The following is a 21995-nucleotide window of genomic DNA, read 5'->3' on the forward strand; positions in this document are numbered from 1 at the left end:
TTCGAGCAACTTTGGTTTTCGAACAAAAATTTTAACTCATACTTGGTACCGTAATTCGATTTTTTAACAAAGTTTCTTCATTTCAAATATTACAAAACAGCAGAAGCTGCCATTTATTAATAATTCATAGTTTCTATAAATATATTCTTCATTTTTATATATTTGGAGGAGAGACATAGAGGGTATAAGACAGTAATTCAATCTTTGAAATAAGTTAAATGTGATCCTTTTGAAGAATCCCGATGTAAACAAATAAGTTTTGGCACTCGGGAGTAATCCTGAGCCTTCTGCAGCTCTCTCTATAACCCACAATGTCATCACTACTCCACAACTGCATTTTCCCAGTAGGTTTTCCCAGCAGCAAGATGTCTAAGTGTTATGATCATCTTTATTTTGGTAGTGAGTGGGTTACTCCTCTCTGTGTCACTCTGTAAGGCTTTCCTCACTTGATTGGTGACAAAGAGAATGCCTGCATGGTCTGAAGAATATCCTTTGATGAGTTTTGTGTCACTAAGTTCATTCAATACATCTTTTCTGGAGAAAAAAATTTCTAAGCTGGATATATTGTGAAGCGGCCATCTTAGCAATGAGAGAGTTGGTCATTACCCGTCGAGACATGGTGGACAGGTGTCTGAGAACAGATTATTCTGTTTTACATTGATTCCTTTGGGGAAAATAGTTTCAATTTTTTAGCATTTCGGATTTCAAACAGCATCCAGGAACAAATTAAGTTTGAAAACTGAGATTTCACTCATATATATATATATATATATATATATATATATATATATATATATATATATATATATATATATATATATATATATATATATATATATATATATATATATATATATATACGAGTATAGCAGTCAGAGGATGGAGGAGAGGGAGGAATAAGCTCTGAATCATCCATGGTAGAGTTTTTAGCAAAGGTTTGAGAGAAGAGATCAGCTTTAGAAGTAGATGAGATGGCAGTGGTGCCATCAGGTTAGAATAAAGGAGGGAAAGAAGAAGAAGCAAAGTTATTGGAGATATTTTTGGCTAGGTGCCAAAAGTCACAAGGTGAGTTAGATCTTGAAAGGTTTTGACACATTTTATTAATAAAGGAGTTTTGCGTAATTGGAGAACAAACTTAGCATCATTCCAGACAGAAATATAAAGTCCATGAGATTCAGGTGATGGAAGGCTCATGTACCTTTTGTGGGCCACCTCTCTTGTTATGTATAGCACGAGAACAAGCTGTGTTAAACGAAGGTTTGGTTTGGTTGAGAAAAAGAGTGAGAAATGTATGGCTCTGTGTCAGACACTATCACCTCTGTTATGCACTCAGCACCCAGAGATGGGTTTTTGACATGGAAGCAGTAGTCATTCTAATGAAAATCAGCATAATACCTCTTCAGGTCCTCCTAACTAGCAGAGGCAAAATGTCAGAGGCACCTCCACTTTAGAGAATCCTGAGGAGAGATTGGAGCAATAGGACAAGATGAGATTGTGATTGGAGGAACCCAATGGAGATGATAGTGTAACCACACAAGCAGGAGGTTAGAGGTTAGGAAAAGGTCAAGAATGTTGGGTATATCTCCAAAACAGTCAGGAATATGAGTAGGGTGTTGAACCAGTTGTTCTAGGTCGTGGAGGATAGCAAAGTTAAAGGCTATTTCACCACAATGGTCAGTGAAGGGAGAGGAAAGCCAGAGCTGGTGGTGAACATTGAAGTCTCTAAGAATGGAGATCTCCGCAAAAGGGAAGAGAGAACATACCCCACTTTGGAAGTTAAGTAGTCAAAGAATTTCTTACAGTCAGAGGAGTTAGGTGAGAGGTATACAGCATAAATATTTTTATTTTTCTTTTATTTTTTTTTCATTTTTTCTTTCTTTTTTTTTTTTTTTTATGTAGGAAGGACACTAGCCAAGGGCAACAAAAATCCAATAAAAAAAATATGCCCACTGAAATGCCAGTCCCATAAAAGGGTTAAAGCAGTGGTCAAAAATTGATGAATAAGTGTCTTGAAACCTCTTTCTTGAAGGAATTCAAGTCATAGGAAGGTGGAAATACAGAAGCAGGCAGGGAGTTCCAGAGTTTACTAGAGAAAGGGATGAATGATTGATGGGAATAATAGGGTGACAGGACAGAAGAGAAGAACAGTGACTATCTACCACAGCAGCAATAGAATGGTCAGAAAGGAAACTTGAGATGAAGTTGCAGAGAGAAGGATAGAAACCGTAGGAGGGTAATTTGGAAATCAAAGCTTTGTGCCAGACTCTATCAAAAGCTTTTGATATGTCCAAGGCAACAGCAAAAGTTTCACCAAAATCTCTAAAAGAGGATGACCAAGACTCAGTAAGGAAAGCCAGAAGACCACCAGTAGAGCAACCTTGACGGAACCCATACTGGCGATCAGATAGAAGGTTGTGAAGTGATAGATGTTTAAGAATCTTCCTGTTGAGGATAGATTCAAAAACTTTAGATAGGCAGGAAATTAAAGCAATAGGATAGTAGTTTGAGGGATTAGAACAGTCACCCTTTTTAGGAACAGGTTGAATGTAGGCAAACTTCCAGCAAGAAGGAAAGGTAGATGTTGACAGACAGAGCTGAAAGAGTTTGAATAGGCAAGGTGCAAGCACGGAGGCACATTTTCGGAGAACAATAGGAGGGACCCCATCAGGTCCATAAGCCTTCCAAGGGTTAAGGCCAGCAAGAGCATGGAAAACATCATTGCGAAGAATTTTAATACGTGGCATGAAGTAGTCAGTGGGTGGAGGAGAGGGAGGAACAAGCACAGAATCGTTCAAGGTAGAGTTTTTAGCAAAGGTTTGAGCGAAGAGTTCAGCTTTAGAAATAGATGTGATAGCAGTGGTGCCATCTCGTTGAAATAGAGGAGGGAAAGAAGAAGAAGCAAAGTTATTGGAGATATTTTTGGCTAGATGCCAGAAATCACGAGGGGAGTTAGATCTTGAAAGGTTTTGACATTTTCTGTTAATGAAGGAGTTTTTGGCTAGTTGGAGAACAAACTTGGCATGGTTCCAGGTAGAAATATAAGGTGCATGAGATTCTGGTGATGGAAGGCTTAAGTACCTTTTGTGGGCCACCTCTCTATCATGTATAGCATGAGAACAAGCTGTGTTAAACCAAGGTTTAGAAGGTTTAGGACGAGAAAAAGAATGAGGAATGTATGCCTCCATGCCAGACACTATCACCTCTGTTATGCGCTCAGCACACAAAGACGGGTTTCTGACACGGAAGCAGTAGTCATTCCAAGGAAAATCAGCAAAATACCTCCTCAGATCCCCCCAACTAGCAGAGGCAAAACGCCAGAGGCACCTTCGCTTAGGGGGATCCTGAGGAGGGATTGGAGCAATAGGACAAGATAAAGATATGAGACTGTGATTGGAGGAGCCCAACAGAGAAGAAAGGGTGACAGCATAAGCAAAAGGATTAGAGGTCAGGATAAGGTCAAGAATGTTGGGCATATCTCCAAGATGTTCAGGAATACAAGTAGGGTGTTGCATCAATTGCTCTAGGTCATGGAGGATAGCAAAGTTGTAGGCTAGTTCACCAGGATGGTCAGTGAAGGGAGAGGAAAGCCAAAGCTGGTGGTGAACATTGAAGTCTCCAAGAATGGAGATCTCTGCAAAAGGGAAGAGGGTCAGAATGTGCTCCACTTTGGAAGTTAAGTAGTCAAAGAATTTCTTATAGTCAGAGGAGTTAGGTGAGAGGTATACAGCACAGATAAATTTAGTATGAGAGTGACTCTGTAGTCGTAGCCAGATGGTGGAAAACTCGGAAGATTCAAGAGCGTGGGCACGAGAGCAGGTTTAGTCATTGTGCACATAAATGCAGCATCCAGCTTTGGATCGAAAATGAGGATAGAGAAAGTAGGAGGGAACAGAAAAGGGGCTACTGTCAGTTTCCTCAGACACCTGAGTTTCAGTGAGGAATAGAAGATGAGGTTCAGAAGAGGAGAGGTGGTGTTCTACAGATTGAAAATTAGATCTTAGACCGCGAATGTTGCAGAAGTTAATGAAGAAAAAGTTAAGGGGGGTGTCAAGACACTTAGGGTCGTCGACAGAAAGGCAGTCCAACCTGGGGACATTTATGGTCCCCTCCCCAGATGGGGACTCCGAGGTTGGTGTAGGAGTCGCCATGATGATTTTCAAATTTTTGAGTGAAGGGTGTGTGTGTTATTAGGTGCTTGTAGCTTTGTGTGGAGAAAGAGAGTTATCTTTAGAGGGCAGGCTGTGACTGCCCCCTTGTGTTGTGAGACACAAAGGGAAACGTTCAGTGAGGTCACAGCTGGGTTTAATGATAAGTTCACAGCACTCCCCTGAACAGTGCTTTAAACCTCACTGGGAGTAATTATCGTTTCAGCAGGTGTCTACTGCCTCCTTCTCTGACTCTGTAGTCATAGCTAGATGGTGGAAAACTCAGAAGATTCAAGAGCATGGGCACAAGAGCAGGTCAAGTTGTTGCGCACATAGATGCAACATCCAGCTTTGGATTGAAAAATGAGGATAGAGAAAGAGGAAGCAATAGAAAAGGGGCTAGTGGCAGTTGCCTCAGACACCTGTGTTTCAACAAGGAAAAGAAGATGAGGTTTAGTAGAGGAGAGGTGTTCTGCAGATTGAAAATTAGATCTAAGAACACAAATGTTGCAGAAGTTAGTAAGTTGAGGATGGGGTGTCAAGACACTTAGGGTTAATACTACTATATATATATATATATATATATATATATATATATATATATATATATATATATATATATATATATATATATATATATATATATATATATATATATATATATATATATATATATATATATATATATATATATATATATGTAATGAGTGCAAAACTAGGGCACAGTTAACCTACCTTAATTAGGCTCACCAAGCACTCACCACAAGAACCCACTGATTAATTTAAACCTCCTGCTTAGGTTCACAGAAACCTGGGCCACAATTTAAAAATTTAATGATTGAATACATAATAAAGAAAACACAAATGAGTACATAATAAAGAAAACACAAATAAAATATGAGTGCTTAACACTCTTAGAGGCCACACTGCTGGCACTCCAAAATACCTGATCCCATGAGAAAATGGGTAAATCCACATACAAATAAACAGGAGAAATAAACACTTCACGCACCAACACAAGAAATGTTATATGCCACTGACACTGTCCCACCCTAACCAGTACCCCCAGGACCCTCACACCCTATAGGCCCAACCGCACACCGACCCAAGGCGCTGAAGGTACACCACTACCACTACCCTGAAGTACTGCAGCTCTTCCTCCATGCACGGCGGTACTAACACCATAGCAGCCAGGGACAGCAAATTCCTCACTGCAGCCTCCTTAGTTCACAGTATCTGCTACGGTGCCACCTCACTGACGTCCCACAGCACACTGCCAAGACCAAACTCCTGCCAACCAAGCGTACAAATCACCACCCTATCTCCCAATAATGTCCCCCAATGTACACTGTTTCACCATGAAAGAATACAACAAATCCCAATAACATACCTGCAAATCAAATGGCAAATCCACCACTACTCTGCACCCTGTCTCTCTCTCGCTCGCCTCTCCCGCCAAAATTCCCACAACAACAAACCTCCAGGGCCTTAAGACTCGTTTTGGCGGGACTCGCTGACTAGTCTGTGAGCCTCTCGCAGGCGCGCCCACTTCAACTTCTTACACTCACCCCCCCTGAACTTTGTGCATGCCCTCATGCACAATCCCCACAGCCAACACAAGACGAACCCGTTGCACCCCTTTCAGCAATCCTACTAGACCTCCTGAGTTGAGGGGCCTGAACCCCTTTAACCTGCTCTGAGCCTTCACCACTCTGTTCATCTGGCTCTTCACCAGGCCCTGGGGCATCCTCTCCCTCCTGCTCAACCACTGAGTCCACTTGTTCCTCTGAGTCCGGTTCTGGAAACCCAAAGCGCTTTAACACTTCTGTCATATCTGGCATTTCTACTTCTTCCTCCTCTGTTGGCCCTTCATTACTTGTCCCTGCTGGCACTTCATTACTTGTCCCTGCATGGCCCTCACTGCCATTCCAAGGACGCAAGTTACTGCGATGTAACACCTTACTACAGCCGGACTCACCTTCTGGTCTGACCCTATACACCCCACTCACCCCATCCAACACCTCCTCAACTTCCCACACCTCAGCTGCAAACTTAGGCTGAATCTTCCTCCTACCTAGTACTGCATTGTCCCTTAGCAACACTCTTTGTCCCACCCTCAATGGCTCTGCTTTTCCTTGCTCCTGACGCTTCCACCTATTGGTATTGTGGTAACTCTTGATGTTCAACTTAGCTGCTTTCCAAGCAGCCTCCTGTGTCTCTCTGAGCTTCCTAATCCACATGCTATGGTTAGTAGGCTCACTATCAGTTTCCTCACAGAACCTATCCAAAGGTAAATGGGGCTCCACACCAAACAACAAATAATGGGGTGAAAAACCAGTGACAGCATGGGGTGTGGTATTATAGATGGCAGTGAGGCTTGACAAGTGCCTAGGCCAATGCTCCCGCTGTTCCTGACCAAGGGTAACTAACATCCCATGTAAGGTGCGGTTAAACCTCTCACAGATCCCATTTCCTTGAGGATGATACGGGGTGGTACGAGACTTGGCTACATGGTAATACTTGCATAGTTCCTGCACTAACTTTCCCTCAAAATTCCTACCCTGGTCACTATGTACCCTTTCTGGGCAACCAAAACGGTGAAAAATCTCCTCCACCAAGATCTTGGCTACTGTGCTTGCCTTTTGGTTTTTAGTAGGAAAGGCCAGGGCAAACTTGCTAAACACATCCGTCACCACCAATACATTTTCCTTGCCATCCCTGGCCGGATCCAGCAAAGTGAAGTCAACAGCCAACACTTCCCAGGGGCGGTTGGCTTCCAACGTACCCAACTTAGTCTTGGCCCGCACACCCTCCTCCTTCCCCATGACACAGACTTTGCACTTTGCCACATACAATTTGATGTCTTCATGTAGTCCTGGCCAAGCAAACCTATCCTTCACTAGTGACGTTGTTCTAGCAACCCCTTGATGACCCCACTGATCATGAGCGGCTTTAAGCACTTCTTGTCTCTGATTCACTGGCAACACCACTTTCCACTTCCTAGAATCTGTCTCCCTTCCACGCCAGTAGATCACCCCATGCCTCATAATGAGGGACCCTCTCACTCTCCACCATTGCCTAAACTCCTCTACTTGTAGCAACTGCCTTAGTTCTGCTGGCCTCACTCTACCAATCATTTGTCTCCACAACTTCCCTACAACTGGACAAGACTGTTGCATATCCCTAAGCTGCTCCTTACTGGCACCACGCCATACCTGCATCACAGCCACCCCTTTCACCGAGGTGTTAGGACTGGTTTCCCATATCTCCTTCTCTTCCTCCCCTCCCTCAATCAATTCCTGGGGCCTCCTCGACAATCCATCCGCGTTACCATTCTCCTTCCCTGGCCGGTATTTCACCTCAAAATCAAACCTTCCCAAGTCACCCAGCCACCTACTCTCCACTGCCCCAAGCTTGGCAGAGTTCAAATGTGCCAGTGGATTATTATCCGTCAGCACTATAAAATGTCCACCCACCAGATAGTGCTTAAACTGCTCTGTCACTGCCCACTTCAGAGCCAACAGCTCCAACTTCCTAGAGCTGTAATTGCTCATGTTCCGCTCTGACTTTCTGAGACCTCTACTTGCAAAAGCCACCGGATGCAACCTCCCATCATGCTCCTGAGATAAAACTGCTCCCAGTCCTTCAAAGCTAGCATCTGTCTCCACCACAAACTGCTTGCTGTAATCTGCACTTTTCAACACTGGAGCCTGACTTAACTTCTCTTTCAACAAGGCAAATGCTCTGGCCTCATCCTTCCCCCAATAATCACTCACTGCTGCCTTAGAATCACCACTCATCAAAGCATGCAACGGAGCAGCCACCTTCGCAAAATTTTTCACAAACCTTCTGTAAAAGGAGCAGAATGCGACAAATGCCCTGACCTCCCTAACAGTGCGCGGAACTGGCCACTCCTGTACAGCCCGTATTTTCTCTGGGTCTGTATTAATTCCCTCCTTAGAAATGATAAATCCAAGGTACCTAACCTGGGGCTTTAGTATGTGGCATTTGGAAGGTTTCAACTTCAGCCCATGTTTCCTCAAAAGCTTCAACATTCCCTCCAGTCTATCCAGATGCTCATCCACACTCCGAGCAAACACCAACAAATCATCCAGATACACCAAAAGAGTCACAAAAACCTGATCGCTAAACACATACTCCATAAACCTTTGGAATGTTGCTGGGCTATTGGATAACCCCATAGGACAGCACACATATTGATAATGGCCAAATGGTGTTACAAAAGCAGTCTTGGGCCGGTCTTCTGCCCGCACAAGAATCTGATGATAACCTGCAGCTAAATCAAAAGAAGAAAAATACTGCGCCCCGGCTAATGCATCTAGTGTGTCTTGTACCCTTGGTAATGGGAAGGCATCTTTCACTGTCACCTCGTTCAGCCTTCGATAATCAACACAAAGTCGCAGCGAACCATCTTTCTTCCTCACCATCACTATTGGGGCTGCATATGGGCTCACACTCTCCTCTATCACTCCCTGTTCCAACAGTCCCTTTACATGAGCTTTAACCTCAGTGATACATGGGGGAGGAATATGTCTGTATGGAAGGCGAATGGGCACTGCACTATTGAGGTGAATTTCATGCTCCACTCCAGTAGCACATCCCAAATCCTGCTCGTTTTCAGCAAACACATCTCCGTACTCATGGATCAATCCATCCAGTCTCTCCAACTGTGCTGAATCAAGCTGACTCTCATCAACCTGCACCCCTAGTCTGTCCTTGAACTCCTTAACCACTGAAGGAGGTGCAGTCTGAGCTACTGTGTGTGTGTGAGCTCTTCCCACAGTAACCTCCCTTCCATGAGAAACTTTGGCTACCTTCCACTGTGGCCTGAATTGCACATCTGCTTGTCCCAGGTTACCCACTGACAGCCATCCTTCACCCTTAACCACTCTGGTATAACTGGGAAATATACACAAACCTTCAGGCACCCAGTAGCCCTCACCAGGCACTAAGGGCTCCAACACCACACTATCTACATCTACTTCCTGTAAACTTTCCACAAACACTCTCATTATTCTTCTGGTACCAGCCGGGATTACTAAATCCTGTTGCTGCTGAATTACAGCAAACCCCAGAGGCTGTTGTGTCACCCTCAATTTTGCCTCAATGGCACGGACACACCTGCCCCACTTCTCAGTTAGCCCCAGGTGCACGGCTCCCTTCAACACATTCATCCCAAACAACACTGGCAATGTAGTGCCCTGCACCACACCACTCTCCCCACCACCACCTTTCACAAAAAGTCCACAGTCTTTAACACTTTTTCCCTCAATTTCCACATTCACCTTCACATAACCCAAACAGGGAATTTCCCTCCCATTTGCATCTGTAATCCGAATGTCCATCCCATAGATCACAGCTTGCTTGGGGAGGAGGTGCTGTTTGTACCATTCCTCTGTCACCAGACTGACCTCAGCACCAGAATAAGCCATAGCACTTACAGGTATACCATTCACCAACGCATCTATCCTCAGAGTCTTTCCAAACAACTTAACTTTCCCTCTTTTTACATCATTCCGTTCCTCGGTCACATTAGTCACACTCCTTATCTGAGCTGTAGTGGGGGCCCTGTCGTCAGGCCTTGAGAGCTGGCCCCTTGTTCTCAAGGACTCCCGTTTCCCGCTGTCTTGGACACCAACTCCTTGAACCGTTCACACTGATATCCCAAGTGTCCATGTTGTCCACACAAGGAGCAAGATGGTGAAGAAAGGGTACTCCTCACAACTCTCTCTGGCTTTTTCCCACTCACTAACTCTGCTTCTTCCTTCACAATCCGCTCAGCCTCACTCACTTGGTCTGCTGCTCGCTGAACCATGTCCTCCCACTTCACAGGCTGGTGCTTTTCCCACCATTTTCCCAACTTCACTCCTACTTTTCTGTCTCTCAAATTCCTACAGAACCATGTAGTTAGCAGCCATTGCCGTTCTTTATCTCCCTTGTCTCTCACTTTGTACATTTTATCCACAATAACACCCAGAGAATCAGCAAATTCCCACACTCCTTCACCTGGCTGTTGAACCCGAGCATGCAGCTGTTTTTCTAAGTCTGTATAATTCAGTTCTGGTCCAAAAGCAGACCTCAAACAATCAAAAAGGTCAGACACAGTCTTCACAGTACTGTTGCGGACCCTTCGACGGGCTGGGCCTTCCAAGAACCCACACAGGTATGACACTCCCTCAGAGCCCTGTAATCCCAGCTGCTTTATTTTCTCTGTGGCATCCTCTACCCAGTCATCCAACTCACTGGCCCTCCGTACCCTTCCAGAGAATTTTCCAATAGTGGGCACAGGACGTGACCACACCATGTTTTGCATGTGCCCCATTTGGTCAAACTTATTACACAGTTGTGCCACTGCTTGGGATAACTGAGCATTGCTACTGATTAATTTATCAACTACCTCTGGGGTCACTTCCACCTCCCTGCTCTCCTCCTTGCACTCAACTTTAACCCCAGCTACACCTTGGCCATCAACATCACCCAAACACAACAAATCCTCCATTGTGCAGGAGTAGTGCCACACTAACACTTAAGTGGATTTTGCCAAAAGCACTGGACCCAAGCAGGAGTTTGAAACAATTTCCCCAAAAGGGCATAGAACTACGCTCTGCTACCAATTGTAATGAGTGCAAAACTAGGGCACAGTTAACCTACCTTAATTAGGCTCACCAAGCACTCACCACAAGAACCCACTGATTAATTTAAACCTCCTGCTTAGGTTCACAGAAACCTGGGCCACAATTTAAAAATTTAATGATTGAATACATAATAAAGAAAACACAAATGAGTACATAATAAAGAAAACACAAATAAAATATGAGTGCTTAACACTCTTAGAGGCCACACTGCTGGCACTCCAAAATACCTGATCCCATGAGAAAATGGGTAAATCCACATACAAATAAACAGGAGAAATAAACACTTCACGCACCAACACAAGAAATGTTATATGCCACTGACACTGTCCCACCCTAACCAGTACCCCCAGGACCCTCACACCCTATAGGCCCAACCGCACACCGACCCAAGGCGCTGAAGGTACACCACTACCACTACCCTGAAGTACTGCAGCTCTTCCTCCATGCACGGCGGTACTAACACCATAGCAGCCAGGGACAGCAAATTCCTCACTGCAGCCTCCTTAGTTCACAGTATCTGCTACGGTGCCACCTCACTGACGTCCCACAGCACACTGCCAAGACCAAACTCCTGCCAACCAAGCGTACAAATCACCACCCTATCTCCCAATAATGTCCCCCAATGTACACTGTTTCACCATGAAAGAATACAACAAATCCCAATAACATACCTGCAAATCAAATGGCAAATCCACCACTACTCTGCACCCTGTCTCTCTCTCGCTCGCCTCTCCCGCCAAAATTCCCACAACAACAAACCTCCAGGGCCTTAAGACTCGTTTTGGCGGGACTCGCTGACTAGTCTGTGAGCCTCTCGCAGGCGCGCCCACTTCAACTTCTTACACTCACCCCCCCTGAACTTTGTGCATGCCCTCATGCACAATCCCCACAGCCAACACAAGACGAACCCGTTGCACCCCTTTCAGCAATCCTACTAGACCTCCTGAGTTGAGGGGCCTGAACCCCTTTAACCTGCTCTGAGCCTTCACCACTCTGTTCATCTGGCTCTTCACCAGGCCCTGGGGCATCCTCTCCCTCCTGCTCAACCACTGAGTCCACTTGTTCCTCTGAGTCCGGTTCTGGAAACCCAAAGCGCTTTAACACTTCTGTCATATCTGGCATTTCTACTTCTTCCTCCTCTGTTGGCCCTTCATTACTTGTCCCTGCTGGCACTTCATTACTTGTCCCTGCATGGCCCTCACTGCCATTCCAAGGACGCAAGTTACTGCGATGTAACACCTTACTACAGCCGGACTCACCTTCTGGTCTGACCCTATACACCCCACTCACCCCATCCAACACCTCCTCAACTTCCCACACCTCAGCTGCAAACTTAGGCTGAATCTTCCTCCTACCTAGTACTGCATTGTCCCTTAGCAACACTCTTTGTCCCACCCTCAATGGCTCTGCTTTTCCTTGCTCCTGACGCTTCCACCTATTGGTATTGTGGTAACTCTTGATGTTCAACTTAGCTGCTTTCCAAGCAGCCTCCTGTGTCTCTCTGAGCTTCCTAATCCACATGCTATGGTTAGTAGGCTCACTATCAGTTTCCTCACAGAACCTATCCAAAGGTAAATGGGGCTCCACACCAAACAACAAATAATGGGGTGAAAAACCAGTGACAGCATGGGGTGTGGTATTATAGATGGCAGTGAGGCTTGACAAGTGCCTAGGCCAATGCTCCCGCTGTTCCTGACCAAGGGTAACTAACATCCCATGTAAGGTGCGGTTAAACCTCTCACAGATCCCATTTCCTTGAGGATGATACGGGGTGGTACGAGACTTGGCTACATGGTAATACTTGCATAGTTCCTGCACTAACTTTCCCTCAAAATTCCTACCCTGGTCACTATGTACCCTTTCTGGGCAACCAAAACGGTGAAAAATCTCCTCCACCAAGATCTTGGCTACTGTGCTTGCCTTTTGGTTTTTAGTAGGAAAGGCCAGGGCAAACTTGCTAAACACATCCGTCACCACCAATACATTTTCCTTGCCATCCCTGGCCGGATCCAGCAAAGTGAAGTCAACAGCCAACACTTCCCAGGGGCGGTTGGCTTCCAACGTACCCAACTTAGTCTTGGCCCGCACACCCTCCTCCTTCCCCATGACACAGACTTTGCACTTTGCCACATACAATTTGATGTCTTCATGTAGTCCTGGCCAAGCAAACCTATCCTTCACTAGTGACGTTGTTCTAGCAACCCCTTGATGACCCCACTGATCATGAGCGGCTTTAAGCACTTCTTGTCTCTGATTCACTGGCAACACCACTTTCCACTTCCTAGAATCTGTCTCCCTTCCACGCCAGTAGATCACCCCATGCCTCATAATGAGGGACCCTCTCACTCTCCACCATTGCCTAAACTCCTCTACTTGTAGCAACTGCCTTAGTTCTGCTGGCCTCACTCTACCAATCATTTGTCTCCACAACTTCCCTACAACTGGACAAGACTGTTGCATATCCCTAAGCTGCTCCTTACTGGCACCACGCCATACCTGCATCACAGCCACCCCTTTCACCGAGGTGTTAGGACTGGTTTCCCATATCTCCTTCTCTTCCTCCCCTCCCTCAATCAATTCCTGGGGCCTCCTCGACAATCCATCCGCGTTACCATTCTCCTTCCCTGGCCGGTATTTCACCTCAAAATCAAACCTTCCCAAGTCACCCAGCCACCTACTCTCCACTGCCCCAAGCTTGGCAGAGTTCAAATGTGCCAGTGGATTATTATCCGTCAGCACTATAAAATGTCCACCCACCAGATAGTGCTTAAACTGCTCTGTCACTGCCCACTTCAGAGCCAACAGCTCCAACTTCCTAGAGCTGTAATTGCTCATGTTCCGCTCTGACTTTCTGAGACCTCTACTTGCAAAAGCCACCGGATGCAACCTCCCATCATGCTCCTGAGATAAAACTGCTCCCAGTCCTTCAAAGCTAGCATCTGTCTCCACCACAAACTGCTTGCTGTAATCTGCACTTTTCAACACTGGAGCCTGACTTAACTTCTCTTTCAACAAGGCAAATGCTCTGGCCTCATCCTTCCCCCAATAATCACTCACTGCTGCCTTAGAATCACCACTCATCAAAGCATGCAACGGAGCAGCCACCTTCGCAAAATTTTTCACAAACCTTCTGTAAAAGGAGCAGAATGCGACAAATGCCCTGACCTCCCTAACAGTGCGCGGAACTGGCCACTCCTGTACAGCCCGTATTTTCTCTGGGTCTGTATTAATTCCCTCCTTAGAAATGATAAATCCAAGGTACCTAACCTGGGGCTTTAGTATGTGGCATTTGGAAGGTTTCAACTTCAGCCCATGTTTCCTCAAAAGCTTCAACATTCCCTCCAGTCTATCCAGATGCTCATCCACACTCCGAGCAAACACCAACAAATCATCCAGATACACCAAAAGAGTCACAAAAACCTGATCGCTAAACACATACTCCATAAACCTTTGGAATGTTGCTGGGCTATTGGATAACCCCATAGGACAGCACACATATTGATAATGGCCAAATGGTGTTACAAAAGCAGTCTTGGGCCGGTCTTCTGCCCGCACAAGAATCTGATGATAACCTGCAGCTAAATCAAAAGAAGAAAAATACTGCGCCCCGGCTAATGCATCTAGTGTGTCTTGTACCCTTGGTAATGGGAAGGCATCTTTCACTGTCACCTCGTTCAGCCTTCGATAATCAACACAAAGTCGCAGCGAACCATCTTTCTTCCTCACCATCACTATTGGGGCTGCATATGGGCTCACACTCTCCTCTATCACTCCCTGTTCCAACAGTCCCTTTACATGAGCTTTAACCTCAGTGATACATGGGGGAGGAATATGTCTGTATGGAAGGCGAATGGGCACTGCACTATTGAGGTGAATTTCATGCTCCACTCCAGTAGCACATCCCAAATCCTGCTCGTTTTCAGCAAACACATCTCCGTACTCATGGATCAATCCATCCAGTCTCTCCAACTGTGCTGAATCAAGCTGACTCTCATCAACCTGCACCCCTAGTCTGTCCTTGAACTCCTTAACCACTGAAGGAGGTGCAGTCTGAGCTACTGTGTGTGTGTGAGCTCTTCCCACAGTAACCTCCCTTCCATGAGAAACTTTGGCTACCTTCCACTGTGGCCTGAATTGCACATCTGCTTGTCCCAGGTTACCCACTGACAGCCATCCTTCACCCTTAACCACTCTGGTATAACTGGGAAATATACACAAACCTTCAGGCACCCAGTAGCCCTCACCAGGCACTAAGGGCTCCAACACCACACTATCTACATCTACTTCCTGTAAACTTTCCACAAACACTCTCATTATTCTTCTGGTACCAGCCGGGATTACTAAATCCTGTTGCTGCTGAATTACAGCAAACCCCAGAGGCTGTTGTGTCACCCTCAATTTTGCCTCAATGGCACGGACACACCTGCCCCACTTCTCAGTTAGCCCCAGGTGCACGGCTCCCTTCAACACATTCATCCCAAACAACACTGGCAATGTAGTGCCCTGCACCACACCACTCTCCCCACCACCACCTTTCACAAAAAGTCCACAGTCTTTAACACTTTTTCCCTCAATTTCCACATTCACCTTCACATAACCCAAACAGGGAATTTCCCTCCCATTTGCATCTGTAATCCGAATGTCCATCCCATAGATCACAGCTTGCTTGGGGAGGAGGTGCTGTTTGTACCATTCCTCTGTCACCAGACTGACCTCAGCACCAGAATAAGCCATAGCACTTACAGGTATACCATTCACCAACGCATCTATCCTCAGAGTCTTTCCAAACAACTTAACTTTCCCTCTTTTTACATCATTCCGTTCCTCGGTCACATTAGTCACACTCCTTATCTGAGCTGTAGTGGGGGCCCTGTCGTCAGGCCTTGAGAGCTGGCCCCTTGTTCTCAAGGACTCCCGTTTCCCGCTGTCTTGGACACCAACTCCTTGAACCGTTCACACTGATATCCCAAGTGTCCATGTTGTCCACACAAGGAGCAAGATGGTGAAGAAAGGGTACTCCTCACAACTCTCTCTGGCTTTTTCCCACTCACTAACTCTGCTTCTTCCTTCACAATCCGCTCAGCCTCACTCACTTGGTCTGCTGCTCGCTGAACCATGTCCTCCCACTTCACAGGCTGGTGCTTTTCCCACCATTTTCCCAACTTCACTCCTACTTTTCTGTCTCTCAAATTCCTACAGAACCATGTAGTTAGCAGCCATTGCCGTTCTTTATCTCCCTTGTCTCTCACTTTGTACATTTTATCCACAATAACACCCAGAGAATCAGCAAATTCCCACACTCCTTCACCTGGCTGTTGAACCCGAGCATGCAGCTGTTTTTCTAAGTCTGTATAATTCAGTTCTGGTCCAAAAGCAGACCTCAAACAATCAAAAAGGTCAGACACAGTCTTCACAGTACTGTTGCGGACCCTTCGACGGGCTGGGCCTTCCAAGAACCCACACAGGTATGACACTCCCTCAGAGCCCTGTAATCCCAGCTGCTTTATTTTCTCTGTGGCATCCTCTACCCAGTCATCCAACTCACTGGCCCTCCGTACCCTTCCAGAGAATTTTCCAATAGTGGGCACAGGACGTGACCACACCATGTTTTGCATGTGCCCCATTTGGTCAAACTTATTACACAGTTGTGCCACTGCTTGGGATAACTGAGCATTGCTACTGATTAATTTATCAACTACCTCTGGGGTCACTTCCACCTCCCTGCTCTCCTCCTTGCACTCAACTTTAACCCCAGCTACACCTTGGCCATCAACATCACCCAAACACAACAAATCCTCCATTGTGCAGGAGTAGTGCCACACTAACACTTAAGTGGATTTTGCCAAAAGCACTGGACCCAAGCAGGAGTTTGAAACAATTTCCCCAAAAGGGCATAGAACTACGCTCTGCTACCAATTGTAATGAGTGCAAAACTAGGGCACAGTTAACCTACCTTAATTAGGCTCACCAAGCACTCACCACAAGAACCCACTGATTAATTTAAACCTCCTGCTTAGGTTCACAGAAACCTGGGCCACAATTTAAAAATTTAATGATTGAATACATAATAAAGAAAACACAAATGAGTACATAATAAAGAAAACACAAATAAAATATGAGTGCTTAACACTCTTAGAGGCCACACTGCTGGCACTCCAAAATACCTGATCCCATGAGAAAATGGGTAAATCCACATACAAATAAACAGGAGAAATAAACACTTCACGCACCAACACAAGAAATGTTATATGCCACTGACACTGTCCCACCCTAACCAGTACCCCCAGGACCCTCACACCCTATAGGCCCAACCGCACACCGACCCAAGGCGCTGAAGGTACACCACTACCACTACCCTGAAGTACTGCAGCTCTTCCTCCATGCACGGCGGTACTAACACCATAGCAGCCAGGGACAGCAAATTCCTCACTGCAGCCTCCTTAGTTCACAGTATCTGCTACGGTGCCACCTCACTGACGTCCCACAGCACACTGCCAAGACCAAACTCCTGCCAACCAAGCGTACAAATCACCACCCTATCTCCCAATAATGTCCCCCAATGTACACTGTTTCACCATGAAAGAATACAACAAATCCCAATAACATACCTGCAAATCAAATGGCAAATCCACCACTACTCTGCACCCTGTCTCTCTCTCGCTCGCCTCTCCCGCCAAAATTCCCACAACAACAAACCTCCAGGGCCTTAAGACTCGTTTTGGCGGGACTCGCTGACTAGTCTGTGAGCCTCTCGCAGGCGCGCCCACTTCAACTTCTTACACTCACCCCCCCTGAACTTTGTGCATGCCCTCATGCACAATCCCCACAGCCAACACAAGACGAACCCGTTGCACCCCTTTCAGCAATCCTACTAGACCTCCTGAGTTGAGGGGCCTGAACCCCTTTAACCTGCTCTGAGCCTTCACCACTCTGTTCATCTGGCTCTTCACCAGGCCCTGGGGCATCCTCTCCCTCCTGCTCAACCACTGAGTCCACTTGTTCCTCTGAGTCCGGTTCTGGAAACCCAAAGCGCTTTAACACTTCTGTCATATCTGGCATTTCTACTTCTTCCTCCTCTGTTGGCCCTTCATTACTTGTCCCTGCTGGCACTTCATTACTTGTCCCTGCATGGCCCTCACTGCCATTCCAAGGACGCAAGTTACTGCGATGTAACACCTTACTACAGCCGGACTCACCTTCTGGTCTGACCCTATACACCCCACTCACCCCATCCAACACCTCCTCAACTTCCCACACCTCAGCTGCAAACTTAGGCTGAATCTTCCTCCTACCTAGTACTGCATTGTCCCTTAGCAACACTCTTTGTCCCACCCTCAATGGCTCTGCTTTTCCTTGCTCCTGACGCTTCCACCTATTGGTATTGTGGTAACTCTTGATGTTCAACTTAGCTGCTTTCCAAGCAGCCTCCTGTGTCTCTCTGAGCTTCCTAATCCACATGCTATGGTTAGTAGGCTCACTATCAGTTTCCTCACAGAACCTATCCAAAGGTAAATGGGGCTCCACACCAAACAACAAATAATGGGGTGAAAAACCAGTGACAGCATGGGGTGTGGTATTATAGATGGCAGTGAGGCTTGACAAGTGCCTAGGCCAATGCTCCCGCTGTTCCTGACCAAGGGTAACTAACATCCCATGTAAGGTGCGGTTAAACCTCTCACAGATCCCATTTCCTTGAGGATGATACGGGGTGGTACGAGACTTGGCTACATGGTAATACTTGCATAGTTCCTGCACTAACTTTCCCTCAAAATTCCTACCCTGGTCACTATGTACCCTTTCTGGGCAACCAAAACGGTGAAAAATCTCCTCCACCAAGATCTTGGCTACTGTGCTTGCCTTTTGGTTTTTAGTAGGAAAGGCCAGGGCAAACTTGCTAAACACATCCGTCACCACCAATACATTTTCCTTGCCATCCCTGGCCGGATCCAGCAAAGTGAAGTCAACAGCCAACACTTCCCAGGGGCGGTTGGCTTCCAACGTACCCAACTTAGTCTTGGCCCGCACACCCTCCTCCTTCCCCATGACACAGACTTTGCACTTTGCCACATACAATTTGATGTCTTCATGTAGTCCTGGCCAAGCAAACCTATCCTTCACTAGTGACGTTGTTCTAGCAACCCCTTGATGACCCCACTGATCATGAGCGGCTTTAAGCACTTCTTGTCTCTGATTCACTGGCAACACCACTTTCCACTTCCTAGAATCTGTCTCCCTTCCACGCCAGTAGATCACCCCATGCCTCATAATGAGGGACCCTCTCACTCTCCACCATTGCCTAAACTCCTCTACTTGTAGCAACTGCCTTAGTTCTGCTGGCCTCACTCTACCAATCATTTGTCTCCACAACTTCCCTACAACTGGACAAGACTGTTGCATATCCCTAAGCTGCTCCTTACTGGCACCACGCCATACCTGCATCACAGCCACCCCTTTCACCGAGGTGTTAGGACTGGTTTCCCATATCTCCTTCTCTTCCTCCCCTCCCTCAATCAATTCCTGGGGCCTCCTCGACAATCCATCCGCGTTACCATTCTCCTTCCCTGGCCGGTATTTCACCTCAAAATCAAACCTTCCCAAGTCACCCAGCCACCTACTCTCCACTGCCCCAAGCTTGGCAGAGTTCAAATGTGCCAGTGGATTATTATCCGTCAGCACTATAAAATGTCCACCCACCAGATAGTGCTTAAACTGCTCTGTCACTGCCCACTTCAGAGCCAACAGCTCCAACTTCCTAGAGCTGTAATTGCTCATGTTCCGCTCTGACTTTCTGAGACCTCTACTTGCAAAAGCCACCGGATGCAACCTCCCATCATGCTCCTGAGATAAAACTGCTCCCAGTCCTTCAAAGCTAGCATCTGTCTCCACCACAAACTGCTTGCTGTAATCTGCACTTTTCAACACTGGAGCCTGACTTAACTTCTCTTTCAACAAGGCAAATGCTCTGGCCTCATCCTTCCCCCAATAATCACTCACTGCTGCCTTAGAATCACCACTCATCAAAGCATGCAACGGAGCAGCCACCTTCGCAAAATTTTTCACAAACCTTCTGTAAAAGGAGCAGAATGCGACAAATGCCCTGACCTCCCTAACAGTGCGCGGAACTGGCCACTCCTGTACAGCCCGTATTTTCTCTGGGTCTGTATTAATTCCCTCCTTAGAAATGATAAATCCAAGGTACCTAACCTGGGGCTTTAGTATGTGGCATTTGGAAGGTTTCAACTTCAGCCCATGTTTCCTCAAAAGCTTCAACATTCCCTCCAGTCTATCCAGATGCTCATCCACACTCCGAGCAAACACCAACAAATCATCCAGATACACCAAAAGAGTCACAAAAACCTGATCGCTAAACACATACTCCATAAACCTTTGGAATGTTGCTGGGCTATTGGATAACCCCATAGGACAGCACACATATTGATAATGGCCAAATGGTGTTACAAAAGCAGTCTTGGGCCGGTCTTCTGCCCGCACAAGAATCTGATGATAACCTGCAGCTAAATCAAAAGAAGAAAAATACTGCGCCCCGGCTAATGCATCTAGTGTGTCTTGTACCCTTGGTAATGGGAAGGCATCTTTCACTGTCACCTCGTTCAGCCTTCGATAATCAACACAAAGTCGCAGCGAACCATCTTTCTTCCTCACCATCACTATTGGGGCTGCATATGGGCTCACACTCTCCTCTATCACTCCCTGTTCCAACAGTCCCTTTACATGAGCTTTAACCTCAGTGATACATGGGGGAGGAATATGTCTGTATGGAAGGCGAATGGGCACTGCACTATTGAGGTGAATTTCATGCTCCACTCCAGTAGCACATCCCAAATCCTGCTCGTTTTCAGCAAACACATCTCCGTACTCATGGATCAATCCATCCAGTCTCTCCAACTGTGCTGAATCAAGCTGACTCTCATCAACCTGCACCCCTAGTCTGTCCTTGAACTCCTTAACCACTGAAGGAGGTGCAGTCTGAGCTACTGTGTGTGTGTGAGCTCTTCCCACAGTAACCTCCCTTCCATGAGAAACTTTGGCTACCTTCCACTGTGGCCTGAATTGCACATCTGCTTGTCCCAGGTTACCCACTGACAGCCATCCTTCACCCTTAACCACTCTGGTATAACTGGGAAATATACACAAACCTTCAGGCACCCAGTAGCCCTCACCAGGCACTAAGGGCTCCAACACCACACTATCTACATCTACTTCCTGTAAACTTTCCACAAACACTCTCATTATTCTTCTGGTACCAGCCGGGATTACTAAATCCTGTTGCTGCTGAATTACAGCAAACCCCAGAGGCTGTTGTGTCACCCTCAATTTTGCCTCAATGGCACGGACACACCTGCCCCACTTCTCAGTTAGCCCCAGGTGCACGGCTCCCTTCAACACATTCATCCCAAACAACACTGGCAATGTAGTGCCCTGCACCACACCACTCTCCCCACCACCACCTTTCACAAAAAGTCCACAGTCTTTAACACTTTTTCCCTCAATTTCCACATTCACCTTCACATAACCCAAACAGGGAATTTCCCTCCCATTTGCATCTGTAATCCGAATGTCCATCCCATAGATCACAGCTTGCTTGGGGAGGAGGTGCTGTTTGTACCATTCCTCTGTCACCAGACTGACCTCAGCACCAGAATAAGCCATAGCACTTACAGGTATACCATTCACCAACGCATCTATCCTCAGAGTCTTTCCAAACAACTTAACTTTCCCTCTTTTTACATCATTCCGTTCCTCGGTCACATTAGTCACACTCCTTATCTGAGCTGTAGTGGGGGCCCTGTCGTCAGGCCTTGAGAGCTGGCCCCTTGTTCTCAAGGACTCCCGTTTCCCGCTGTCTTGGACACCAACTCCTTGAACCGTTCACACTGATATCCCAAGTGTCCATGTTGTCCACACAAGGAGCAAGATGGTGAAGAAAGGGTACTCCTCACAACTCTCTCTGGCTTTTTCCCACTCACTAACTCTGCTTCTTCCTTCACAATCCGCTCAGCCTCACTCACTTGGTCTGCTGCTCGCTGAACCATGTCCTCCCACTTCACAGGCTGGTGCTTTTCCCACCATTTTCCCAACTTCACTCCTACTTTTCTGTCTCTCAAATTCCTACAGAACCATGTAGTTAGCAGCCATTGCCGTTCTTTATCTCCCTTGTCTCTCACTTTGTACA

At 46.5% G+C, this 21995-nt stretch overlaps 1 protein-coding gene across 2 annotated transcripts in view; it reads left to right on the forward strand.

The window, feature by feature from the left end:
• The window catches only part of LOC135107258 (uncharacterized), an 80053-nt gene that overhangs the window by 43131 nt on the left and 14927 nt on the right, over nucleotides 1–21995 (forward strand). The gene's annotated exons all lie outside the window — the stretch shown is intronic.

The sequence above is a fragment of the Scylla paramamosain genome, chromosome 15 (assembly GCF_035594125.1).
Source record: "Scylla paramamosain isolate STU-SP2022 chromosome 15, ASM3559412v1, whole genome shotgun sequence".
Lineage (NCBI taxonomy): Eukaryota > Metazoa > Arthropoda > Malacostraca > Decapoda > Portunidae > Scylla > Scylla paramamosain.